The sequence below is a fragment of the Lampetra planeri genome, chromosome 22 (genome assembly GCF_965212315.1).
Source record: "Lampetra planeri chromosome 22, kcLamPlan1.2.h2, whole genome shotgun sequence".
Taxonomy (NCBI): Eukaryota; Metazoa; Chordata; class Hyperoartia; order Petromyzontiformes; family Petromyzontidae; genus Lampetra; species Lampetra planeri.
This window is the reverse complement of record NC_136128.1, coordinates 1,501,552-1,514,522: the sequence shown is the minus strand read 5'-3', so window position 1 is coordinate 1,514,522 and position 12,971 is coordinate 1,501,552. Positions and strand designations below refer to the sequence as shown.

The following is a 12,971-nucleotide window of genomic DNA, read 5'->3' as shown; positions in this document are numbered from 1 at the left end:
CTGGACCAATGTCCTCTTTGGTCCACGCCGACCCATCGCCTGCACGTTGCCTGGATTACCAGTTTGAGCCCGCGACACAAAAAGCGACATCCCCGTAAGCTTTTACAAATGCATTTACTACCGCTACAGTTGTAACCGAACGCTAACATTCTGCTAAGAGGCTCGACATTGGAACGATTCTTTACAGCACATTCTTTATATCTTAAAAGCCGATTAATTTTGCTACGGCCCACGGGAGCCCGAGGCAAGGGTGTCCCCCGAGTTCTCGGCTCCATTCACAAGGGGCATGTTGGTGCAGCTGCATTTCGCCGAAGCTGCTCGCACAAGCAAGAGGTGGCCTCCCTCCAGCCAACAGATTTCCACTTTTCACGGCTCCCGCTTTCATTATAAAACGAATTCGACCAACCCCCGCTCGTCTCTTGCTTCTGCCTGGCACGGTAACAATGCTGCAAGACGCAAGCCATCTCGTTGGCCTTGACAGGGCGAGCCGGACGGGGTGACTCCAGGCCACGCCAATTCCACGTCTCTGTCGCTCGGCAATTTTTGTCCCCGTAGTATTTGGTACCCGATAATGCACCTTCAGTCCCGTGTCCCTGTCAAGTCCCAAGCAACTCGGCTGTGGAGCGGCATTGGAGCGAGCGAGCTATACACGTGTACATTTGACCTAAGTCTTCTCCTCTCTGTGACCCTGCTGTGCCCAGAGGAACTTACCGACAGCATGAAGTGGAAACGAACTATTTGTTGTTGACTTAGCAAAAATGAGAACTGGATGAAATCTCTACACTGCTACACAAGAGGCAAACTGCATTGGCCGAGTCTTAGCGTTGTCCACCCGAGGCAGCTGGCCTGACTCGGACACGCCAAGTGAGCATTTTTATCAGCAAGCAATTCCCAGGAACAGAGGATATGTATTCGTCGCATAGATGATTTCACAACGTGTACGCATGTCTGTTATGAATGTGAGCCTGTAATGGGGGTTCTACTGCTTAAGGAAATCAAATGAATGGCTGACAGCTGCAAGCCAATGCTATTATAGAAATGAGTTCCCGCATCAAATTTGGTAGCAAGTTCTGAATATGAACTGATAAGCAGTCGAAACGATAGTATTCAACTGCGTGCATATTCACAGTGGTGCTGCAAAGCTCTTCCGATGTGTTTTTGGGTTGTACCGCATGCTTAGCTTGATTTCTGACATTTCGATACATGCGCCATAGGTTTCACAAACTCAACTCAGTTTTGCTCCATGTACGGAGAGCTTTAATTAAGTTCCTGGCAAGAGGAGCGAAACGTCGGACATCATGCTGAACAATAACGCGGTACAACCCAAAGACACATCAGAAAGCTAAACTGTGACATAGTTTGGGACACTGTGGAGTGGACGGCTTGTGTCATCCGTCGCATTGCTACACGAGAGTAATTGCCTACTTTTGTACAGAAACATTTGCCGACATCGATGTCTTAAGAGCAATACAAATGTGCAACTGTCAACCCTGGGTGTCGTCAAATACGGGTCTTTGATGCAATACAAAGGGTGAGGTGCACGATACTTGGCAATATATTAATTTGATTCTTACTACGTTTGCCATCAAGAAAATACACACATGGTGGGACCCACGCACAGGGCATGTGAGGTGTAAGGATAACTCGGCACGGAATTTCATGCCCTGAAGTATGGGGCTGCAAACTAAAACTGCACCCTCCAGTTTCAAATGTTCCCAGTATGAAATTCAAATCCTGTAAACCCATTTTAGGGAATCACTTCAACAATGATTGCCATGTTCTCTATCAATGAAACTTTTACTTCGTGGGGGAGCCAGCGGTAATGGTTGGGACGCGTTCCTGTTTAGGAAAAAGGGGGACAAGAGCGAAGGCCTGGGTCGGTCACGGGAACGTGGGCACCATGCACACCACCCTGCATGAGCTTGCGGAGAATCCGAGCGCAAAAAAAAAAACCACACAAGACTTTCAGCATCCTATAACCAAGCGCGAAAAAGGACCCCGGCAAAAACAATCCTCCAGCAAAAATCATGTGCATGAACAATAATAATAATAAAAAATCCCTTCTCTACAGAAGGCGTGGGAAATGTGCAGCGGGTGTGCCGTTGTATGTCTGTACACGTTGAAGACCCAGTATTACAGGCCAGCAAAAGCACCAGGAAGCAGAGCCCCATGTTGCTAGCTGGGCAAACACATTTTTTTGCAGCAGTGCAGGTGCATGTACATGACAAAGTTCAGTGGTGGTGGTGGAAGTTCTGCAAGCACGAGTGCCTAGACAGTAAAAGCACAATTTTATGATTACACACATTTCTCTAGACTTGCACTTCAATGTAACCTTTAACTCTCAGGACACAGAGCGTAACGAACCGTCAACAGCAATGTTCAATAAGGCAATCTACTAAAGCTTAAAAAAAAAACCGTATGACCACAAAAATGTAAAAGAAACACCAAAAAAACCACTGCAGTGGCAGAAGGGAGGAGAAGAAGTTGAGTGGCAGGGTGCGAAGCAAAGCACGTCGACCCAGCAGAGGCTTGAGGTTTGCGATTCCCAGCGGCGCTACGTTGCGAGCAGCGGCAGCGTCCAGAGGTCGCAAGCGGCGCAGCTACTGCTCGGGGCCAGAGTAACCTAGAGGGGGGGCCAGACAGTGTCACTCCCTTCCACTCCTCACACGGCGCAATGCACAACACAGACAGGGGTGCTCGCCCCTCGAGCTCGGACACTTGGATCACGTCGCAGCCATGTGACGCTACTTGTGTTGGACATGAACAGGGGGTCGGCAACCGGTACAACAAGAGGAGCCAATTTTGTTTCGAAGACACTCAACATTCCAAGAGCTGCCAATGTATGTACCGTACGTTGAACTTATTCTGCATCGTACGTGGCCAACCGTGCTAATCTGAGGTGCGCAATGCACGTGAGTAACGTTACGAGGCAGTCCTTAAAGGTCCACATGTGGCTCTGGAGCCGCAGGTCGCCAACCCCTGGACATGAACATGTTAATTTACTGCCGGATCACGGTCTCCCCACACCTGCCCGGGTTGGGTGCAATACAACAATTGTTTGCTAGTGCTGCTAGAGTTCTAGAGAACCCCTTTCAAAGGGTGTTTGGCCTACTTTTCCACACTGGCCAGATGTATTGGAAGAGGTAGCGTACTCACACTTTACCCCACCACGCGTGACCAGCTGAGTGCCTAAGTGTACCCATTCATGGTGCTGGGTGTATTTAAGGAATGTAGCCATTTCAGTGGCTGCAACAGGAGAAGAGCGATCTCTGGATTGCAAGCCCAGCGTACTGACAATTACCCCACAGCCAGATCAGTGAGTGCGTGGTGGGGGTCTTTTGACCATACTTCACCACGCTGATCAGTGTGGTTTTTGAGGATGGGTAAGCATGCGTGTGGAAGCATAGAATTAGCGCGACAACTGATATTGCCGCACTGCCCTCTGCTGCCCCCCAGCCTATAACACCTGTTATGCATGGTGGTCATCCATCGAAGCGCTATCTAGGCTCAATCCAACTTAGCTTCTGAGCTCTGATGACGTCAAGCTCGTTCAATCCATTCATCGTCTTCGACTGTCATCAATTTCGCTCTTGCCCCCACTGCTTCCTCTCATCAATTGCATTCACCTCGTCTCCACCATTACATTCATACGTTGTACTGTCGTACATTCTTTGTAAAGCACCTTGGTGAATGCTCTGCGTCAATTCCATTAAGATAAGATAATAATATTCTGAGTGATTTGATCATAGGCAGAGAATACCATTAAAGTGTACGTGTATCGTGCGAGTGTGTGTACGTGTGTCCATATGAGTGTGAATACTTGCCAGCAATACCGCTACGCTCACACTACAGGACCACATACAACACTCTCAACACCTGTCCAGCACACATACTGATGAGTATGATGCAAGTTGCCATGTAAATAAGTACAGTCATTTCATTATGTAACATCAAATATATACAACAAATCTCAACCCACACCAATGAAATTGCAGATAAAAAAATGTTTTGATAAAAGATTGCAAAGTAAACTTGACGTAGTTAACTACTTGAAATCAACTAGATGTCTCTCCTCCAGCCACTATGGTCCGGAATTCCACACAACTCTCTCATTGTCCGCTGCCCCCCTCCTTTCTCTCCTCGACACAGTGGCGCTGTCTTTCTGTTTGTCATCATTCTTTGGAGGAGCGTGGTCAGCCAGGTGGCGTGTTGGCTGTTGTGTTGGCCGGCTCTCTGTGCTGTGTTGCATTGTGTTTCTAAGTTTACCATGTTGGTTTTTTTCTCATTCATTCTTACCTGATGACGGTTGCTTGTGTTGCAATCGAAACGTCGTATTCTATTATTATTTTATTTTATTTTCCACGTGACTTTACCGAAAGAACCAAAGAGCATTTGAAATAAATATGTAATAATTACTTGTACTGGGGCGGTACTCTCCCTTGATTCAGTGCTTTAGAGGCAATTTTATGGATCACATCAAACACACGGGTTGCCAGATGGCCATGAGATGGCAGGACAGCAAGTTTTTTTTTGGTAAGCCATCGAACAAAGACGGGCACTGCATCACGCGCCTTCAGATGCACTTCTGCGGCCGTCTGGAATGCTCTTCCTTCCGATATAAGGAAGCCACTGGAGCTATGCACATTTCAATTGAGACTGAAAATAATTTCTTGAGAAATGCTTTTTGTGTTTAGTTTGTTGTCCTTCCCCCGCACCTCCGATTAGCACGGTTGGCTACGTATGGTGCGAAAGATGTTGAACATACATACATACACACCCACCTGTGTCCACCTTTCAGTGCTATCAATGCCAATGGGTGGGGTTTCTCTGGGTACTCTGGTTTCCTTCAAACCACAAAATAATAATAATCAAAATGGAACTGGCACAACCCTGCTAAAATGATCTTGAGACTACGGCTATATCCACGACAGGTTCCTTGCCTATAAACATTTGACAGGACACCATCATTGGTTCAGGTAAGTCCAACTTTGCTGATGAGACACTGAATGTTAAAGACGATCCATGGTATTCTTGTGTTGAACCAAAACTGGTTAAATGATGCATTCCCAGGTCATGTGGCTGACGGGATATGTAAACAAATGACAATAGAACATCGGAGATCGAACGCACCAGAACTAGAACAAATCGGTGTTCGAACGATATTTCCGAACATTTTTTTCCCCCGGAAACCGAAAGAAATGCGGAGGTCGAACAGGCAATCGCGACTTGAAAGAACCTATACGGCTGAGACGCGTATGGCCAGCGTGCATGACGCTTGCCCAGACAAAGGTTTTACCACCTCCTCCTCCTCACCACCTTCCACTCAAGTCATCAACTCTCCTTACTACAGGTAAAGTTAAGTTAAATGTTCATTTATTTTATTTATTCCATTTACTTATTGTTTCTTGTTTTTTTGTATGATGATTTTATGCATGTAATTACTGTAAACGTCGTGTAAAAATGCTTTATAATGAGAGATTTCTTGTGTCTGGAACCAATTAATGTCATTTACATTAATTATTATGGGGAAAATTAATTCGGTGTTCGAACAATTCGGTGTTCGAATGGCCTTCTGGAACGAATTAAGTTCGATCTCCGGGGTACCACTGTAATTATTTTTTTATGTTCAGGGACAGATATGTGAAGCATGCGTATTGCTGTTAATTTGAGACCCAGTGAGTCTTCCGTGACTAATTACATTAAAATTTTCATCCTTTAAACAGGAAATTATATCAAGGTCACCCTCTGTTCACTTTAAATGTTGGCTGAGGAGGCTTATACCATGTCAGAGGACTGATACGGCACGGCCGAGATTCTGGGTTCGAATCTGTGCATCACTCATAATTGTAGTGGGGAGAACCCAGTGTCGTGTAGTGAGTCGGTGATATCAAACTGGTCACCATTGATTGTACAAAATAACCCATAACATTATGATATAGTTTTTTTTCACTTATACAGAATATTACTGCTCTCAGGACTAAACATTCTGGTTTTATTACGGATTCCGGTTTTATTGACACGTGACAAATATGTGTTTGCAGGGTATATCAATGGTGCGTCCCCAGTATGGCTTGAGGTCTACTTGTGCGCATTAAGAAACTGTGATGTCATCTTCTAAAGGCCCTTCGAAGACACAAGGTAGCAACACTGCTCACTGCGAGAGTTCTGGATGGCAATGTATTCATCCTGTGACGACACGATTCACAACTGGAATCCGTTTGCGAGAGAGAGGGAATATATCTGGTTACAATGGAACTTTTGCAAGAGCTAAAGTTTTGTCCACCTGAAGCATGGAGGCATTTACAAGCCACGCATTCGCTTCCAAAAGACCTCGCTTTATCCTTTATCCACGCCCAACCTGAGGTCTTTAGTACCGATAACTTCAACATTCACAAAACTTTGTGAGCCAAACACTCCGAAGCGCAGCCCCACTGTTAAACGCAGCACAAGGGCGCCACGGTGGCGAGATGTTAACTACCTCGACTGGTATACAGGAGGTCATGGGATCGATCCCAACCCTGCCGCCTGTATATTTAGAGTTTGCATGTCTCCCCGTGGTCGTGTGGATTTTTCTTCAGGTTCTCCGGTTTTGGCCCTCCACATTTAGAATCAACATGTGTTTAGAGTATTTGGATGCTATACATTTCCACGTGATGAGCTCTTTTGTTGAGCTATCATTTGTGGCCAGATTGCTTCTGAAAAAGAGCTACATAGCTAAGTGAGCCTTACCTGGTCAAATAAAAATAGTTGTTTATAGTTTAATAGTACGTGACCGACGATCCGATCAGTTACCCTCAACTGGTATGCGGCAGCAGCAGAGTGCCACAGCCTGCGGGAGGCCTTCTTCCAGATGTGCATTACTAGACTCGTCGGTTCACACCACCACGAGCCGTTCACCTTCCACCGATTCCTGTTTGTGATATTTACAGCCCAGCACAATGATGACTACTGGCTTCTTTAAACGTGCCTACGATTTATCAAACGATTATAATATATTGTTGGAGGCAAGAATCCCAGCACAATGGTCACGTTCAGGTCGAATGAAATGTGTAGCCCAAGCTCTGGTGCCAGAGAAGTTAGGTTTGTGCTTTTCCCTTTCGTTGAAAATTATGACTTCCTTTACCTTTGTCAGCAGCAAAACACTTTACGTCACATGTTTCAAGAGTAGACGCTGGGTAAACATCATGCCGTGTGGCAGACGTTACCAAAGGGGTATTAACCACGACCACATGTCACTAGCAGGTGAAATGTGTTAGGAAATGGCCCCCCAGTTTTAATAGATTTTTCGTTTTCATATAACTTAATTAGAAATGTTAGCAGCCAATTGACCAGTGTCCAATTTCATTAATTACTCTCACATTATTGCGCTAACTTTATATTTGTTCGAGCACTGTGCACAAACTGCTCACAGCTGTACGCCTGCTGCATGAATGACCGCACATTTTGATGGCTCGGCGAGCGAGCGAGGGGGTGCCCTGTTCAGACCAATAAACGTTCGCTCACCCTTGGGGACCAACCACAACAAGGCGGGGACGTGCACATCCTGGTAAAACGAAGAAAACACTCACACATACGGGATGAGACATTTACGGCCAAGTGGACGGGAGTCATGTGGGCAGAGCCATCCCGAGGGCACACGGCGAATCGGGATGACAGCCCCAGGCCCCGTGCTTCGACGCCACGGTGTCAGATGTAATACGTCCGGTTTAGTTTGAAGGCGTTGGGGGGGGGGGGCCCACATAGTGTGATTTCCCTGGGCCCCGCAACCCCGCGCCCCCCCCCCCCCCCCCCTATGGACGGCCCTGCCTAGGGTTTGGGAGATTATTTTCATTGAAATTGTGGGGACACGGGAACGAAGCCACAAATGCGTGCGGTGGTGTGCGCTGGAATCTGACTGAACCACGGTGGTCTGGGCTGCAAGAATAATGGAGTGGGGTAGATGTTTTCAATGCTCCGGGTTTACTTTGTTTAGCCAGGCGAGAACTCAAGAGACAAGGGTAGTGTGTGTGCACGATATCACGTACAGTTTGCGTACTTTTGTTTATACTTGCGAAGTGTATCCTCGATGTGTTTGTTTTGCTTGCATTGAGAGATTTTATAATCGTGTCATCAAAATAAATAATTGTTTTAGTGGCAATCTAGCCAACAACTGTGGAGTTTTAATAAAGTCTTAATTTGTGTATTTCATTTAGTCATTCTCAAGACATTCTTTGTTATTAAAAGTTGGTGGTGAGAGGTGAGGAATTCTTCCCCACCCAATACCATCATGTGAGTCAACAAGTGAACACAGTAAATTTTATTATGAACATATTCAGCTAATTACCAATTTTCGGCCGTCCCAAGTGCAGTGAGGTCAGCTGTTGCTGGCCCCTGCTCTGCATTCCGACAGCTCGGCTCAGAGGGGAATGGAGACGTCCCTCTTTGTGTCCGGGTTCTCAAAACGTGGAACTCTCTGCCCCATCATAGATTCAAAGCTTTTGAGGCCTTTTTTCTTTCTTCAATTTAGCCTTCTATTTTGTTCTGGCATGTAATGGTTATTTTACCGTTTTATTCATTATATGTATTACTTTATAAGTGTATGTACAACATTTTGTCTTTGTAAAACTTAGGTTCAGCCGATTCCGGTCTACTCCATCATTCCAAAGACAAGACTGCGGTGTTGTTAACGTTCCATGGGAGAAGAAGCCTGCAGCAGCCAGGCCCCCCGCGATTGTGGAACCCCCTGACGTGGTCCATTCGGGATTCTGAGTCTGTGTCACTTTTTAAATTGCGTCTTAAAACTCCCCTATTTTTACTTGCCGGCTTTCCCTGTAACTTAAGATTTTAAAACCAATTCTGTTGTCTGATTGGATTACTCTGCTATTATTACTCCCGCATTTTTCACAGTTCTTTGTATTATTGGAATTTCGAGAGTCATCGTTGATGTGTTGTTATTGTCAGCAGCTTTCTATTTCGCTCAGATTTTATCGATATTTGTGAGTGTATTTTAATTTTGCAGCACTTTGAGATGCTTCAATATGACAGGCGCTTTACAAAAAAGAGGTTATTATTATTTTATCTTAACTTGTATGAAGCGTGTCTTGAACCTTGTGCTATGAAAGATGCTCAATAAATAAAGATTATTATTATTATGAATGCAGTCTATCAAGTCGGCGAATGATTTTCGTCTTGTCTTCGTGCGGACTTGTGAATCTCGTCCCGTCACACTCGGAGCCACTGGCACGCTTGAGGACTTTCGTCCGCTCAGTTATCGTTGACTCAATTCAACAACGCGGAGATATTTCCGTCGCTAATTTCGTGAGTGAGGTTAATTGAAGAAAAAGAGTGCGACGTCAAATAGCTGTCATCGAGACTGTGCCACGCCAGATCATGCGCCATGACTATAACTCCACCACGTGATAATTCCAAGTTGACTGTGCAAATGCATAGGGTAGTTATTGTTTTTTTTTATTATTATAGAAATTAAATCCACGTGTGTAATATGGAATAATGTATTGTGTCCACAGTGTACAAGATGATTAGCCATGCTGCTTGCTGGTCTCATTGCCAATGATGCACGTGCAGTCCCTTCAGTTCAGTCAAGCTCTGGTTTCCATCCTGCGCATTGTGTCGCCTCTACCAGACCCTGTCCATTGCGAGTCGCATTCCCCTACCAGCATATAGGTTAAACGATAACTACGTGTGAATTACATTTACACGTAATTAACATCTTTTAACATTGATTCAACGCTTAAAATCAATTGAGTACATATTTACAATTTAATATTAACGTAACGCATACAATCTTACTACCATCTTAATGATCGTCATTATTGTTCTCTGGACCTTCGTTGATGTGCTCGCTCTCTCCCAGTTGAGTTCGGTATCACAGCTATGACTCTTCGTTCTTTGAATGAGTTTCCACTCGATGATCGATGTGAGACCGTGTGGACGTAAGTGCGAGCCTGACTGCACTCCGAGAAGCCGTTATCCACCACGACGGAAACAATAAAACGATGATGTAAAAACCAGTTTCATCTCACAGAGCACATGGTCGTAAACGGCTGTGACATATCGGGTCTCTCGGGCAATAAAAAAAAGGTCAAGTTCAAACCTCCTACCACACATCTAGAAATAGCGATGTCACGCGGAGCACCGCAACTCCCCGAGTGGAAAGACTTTTGAGAGAGCTGCGTTTTTGACGGGTTTTGCGTTTGAGAAAAAAAACACCTGTTAAAAGCGAATTTTAAAAGGTTCCTTCTGAAAGAAAATGAGTAATAATGTACGCCTAAACTACACAGTGAGAAAGAAGGGAACACTGCAATGTGCAGCTACCAAGAAAGTTAATCTTTACAGAATCTTGTTTCCTGCAGCAGTTTTTTTGGTTCATATAGAATCAACAAGCTTGTCAATACCACTGCCCTAAAAGGAAGAAAAAAAACATACGTAACATTGGTGACATTTCAGGCTCGAAACATTACCGATTTGATGTTCCATTTCCTTTTTGGATGTTTATTTCAAGCGCGTTGAATTTTTGTGATTTGCGCTTGTGCACCCATTTCCACGGTGCCAAGTCATCAGACGAGTTTGGATCAATTTCCTCCTTAGAACCGCAGGGGGAGCTCACGAGCCGCTGCGTCTCACCGAAAGTGTGGCTAAGGGGGGCGGGGGGAAGCAGTGAGAGGAGAGTGGTGACGGATCGTACAAAGCAATCACCGCCCTCTACTGTGAAGACTTTGAAGGAGCCTCCTGAAAAAAAAGAGTCACGAGACTCAGTGAGGCTTTCCTGGCCTCACTTATTCTCTCCGGTTCCTTTAATTCATTTCTCCTGTCCGATTGTGGCCTCCAAACTTCTGTGAATGCATCTCGCCGTGGCTGCTGCCATCTATTTGGTTGTCTTCCTCCGCTTCTCTCCCATTCTCTCGCTCTCCACTCCGTGGTTCATTTTGTCTCGTCGGCTGGTCTCATGTCGCATTCCTGCCTCATTTCCGCTCGATTTATTTTGCTTTGACACAACAGCAGGGTCGGTGAGTGCCGTTATTTTTTTTGTTATTCTTATTATTTCTTCAGTCACTAACTACTTTATAAGAATTCGATTGTGCCGAGTCAGAGAGTCCAACGGTGAGAGAAACGGGGCGTTTGAGGAACAGACGTCGATAGATGGGGAGGGGTGAGGGGGGCTTGCAGAGGCCCCTACGGAGCTGCTGGAGGGAAGCCAAGAGAACGTTGGCCAAAGTCGCATGCGGATCCCGGGCAGACAGCCATGTGGGGCGTCTGCCAGGACCTCTCCCCCCCCCCACCACCTCTCCGCTCGCTTTGAGTCTCCGTTCATTTTTCTCAGAGTTTTAACAGAAATCTTTGCTCGTGCAATGCTACCGGCAATTAGTACTGCGAGTACACCTACATTTTCCATCCGGAGCATTATATATATAATTATATATATATATCGCTCTTCATTGATGCATTAATTTGGATCGAGCCAATGCTTCAGGATGAGCGAGAGGAAGACCAATGCGGCCAAAAGCATCACGTGCTTTTAAAAGACGTGCATCAACTCTCGCCGCTGAAGCATTTTTGGTGGTTGACATATCTGCTAAAGATCTGTAATGTAAACGGTCATTTTTAAACATTTCCTGCCATTAGTATTGGAATTTGATCCCGGTAATTTCCGCACTCTATTGTTATTAGGATGGGGTCGCTGCCCGATTGCTAATTAAACGCATTTGCTGCCTGGGCAAAGTGAGTGAAGGGAGTGCCGACTCAGGAGGGGGGCAGTGGGGGGTGGCTCAGGTGATAGGGGGCGGCGAGGGATGAGGTCACCTGTCAGCGCTATTTATTGGTGCACTGTGCTTAGGGCCACTGCACGCGTCAGCGCGAAGAGAGGGCCTCTGGGCCATCGTGCATCAGCTGTGTGAAAGATATCGTTTGAATAGAGAAAACTTTCCAAGCCGCAACTATTAAGCCGTTGACATTTCCTACCTTTTACTGGGAGCCACTTATAGGTTTAAGTGTAAACACAGTCTTAAATGTGTCTCTACCAGATGCATCACTTGCAAAGCCCTTTATTCCGTAAGCTCTATTTCGCCTCCCACCCCAAGTATGCGCGTTGCATCACGTCACGAGATGAAGAATCCATTCCGAACTCTCGCAGAGCAGTGCAACCCTTTGCGTTCGATAACGGCCCACAGAAGCAGATATCACGGAGCTACCTCTGATATGCCTTGAGCTGACCCCTGGTACATGCAGCAGAAGCAGCATTTTCCCACCAACTCAGTCACCTAGAGTATCATTTGGCGCATAATAGCAAATCGAAATGTTTTTTATGTTTAGAGAAGCAATTTATCCACGTTTAACACAAAACCAATAGTAACAAATGTTTTTTTTTATGCAGTCATTGGTGAGCAGACTGAGACCATCAACTTGCTGTACTTGAGAACCCAGTTTAATCACAGGCTTGATTTGAACCCAGAATCTCAGCGATTTCAGCTCAGTGTTCTGACCTCTGAGCCACCAAGCCACCTCATGTATCAATTATAAACATTCCTTTATGGATATTCATTCACTAAGATGTAAGTAATTGTTATATATAAATTTTTTTCTAATTATTTACCCAGCAAAGCCTCATTGAGTTTCAAGATTATTTTTCTTTCCAGGAGAGAAGTTTGGACAATTCCGTTCACGATTGTTTGGCTTCAATGTGGGAGGAAGCCGGGTACCTGGAGCAAACCCACATACAGCACTGCCGACTCGCTCGGGACTAAGGTATAGGCAGATATGTTACAAGATTGTATATGTGAACGTCTATACAAAATGACACGTTACACCCACAGACCCTCTCCACAAACCCTCTCCGCACACTCACTCACCCTACACACCCACCCCACACACCCACCCCACACACCCACGCCACACACTCACCCCCACACACTCACCCCGCACACTCACTCACCCCACACACCCACGTCACACACCCTCTCCGCACACTCACTCAC

At 45.7% G+C, this 12,971-nt stretch overlaps 1 protein-coding gene across 1 annotated transcript in view; it reads right to left on the bottom strand.

The window, feature by feature from the left end:
• The window catches only part of LOC144725103 (collagen alpha-1(XII) chain-like), a 319,564-nt gene that overhangs the window by 27,471 nt on the left and 279,122 nt on the right, over nucleotides 1-12,971 (bottom strand).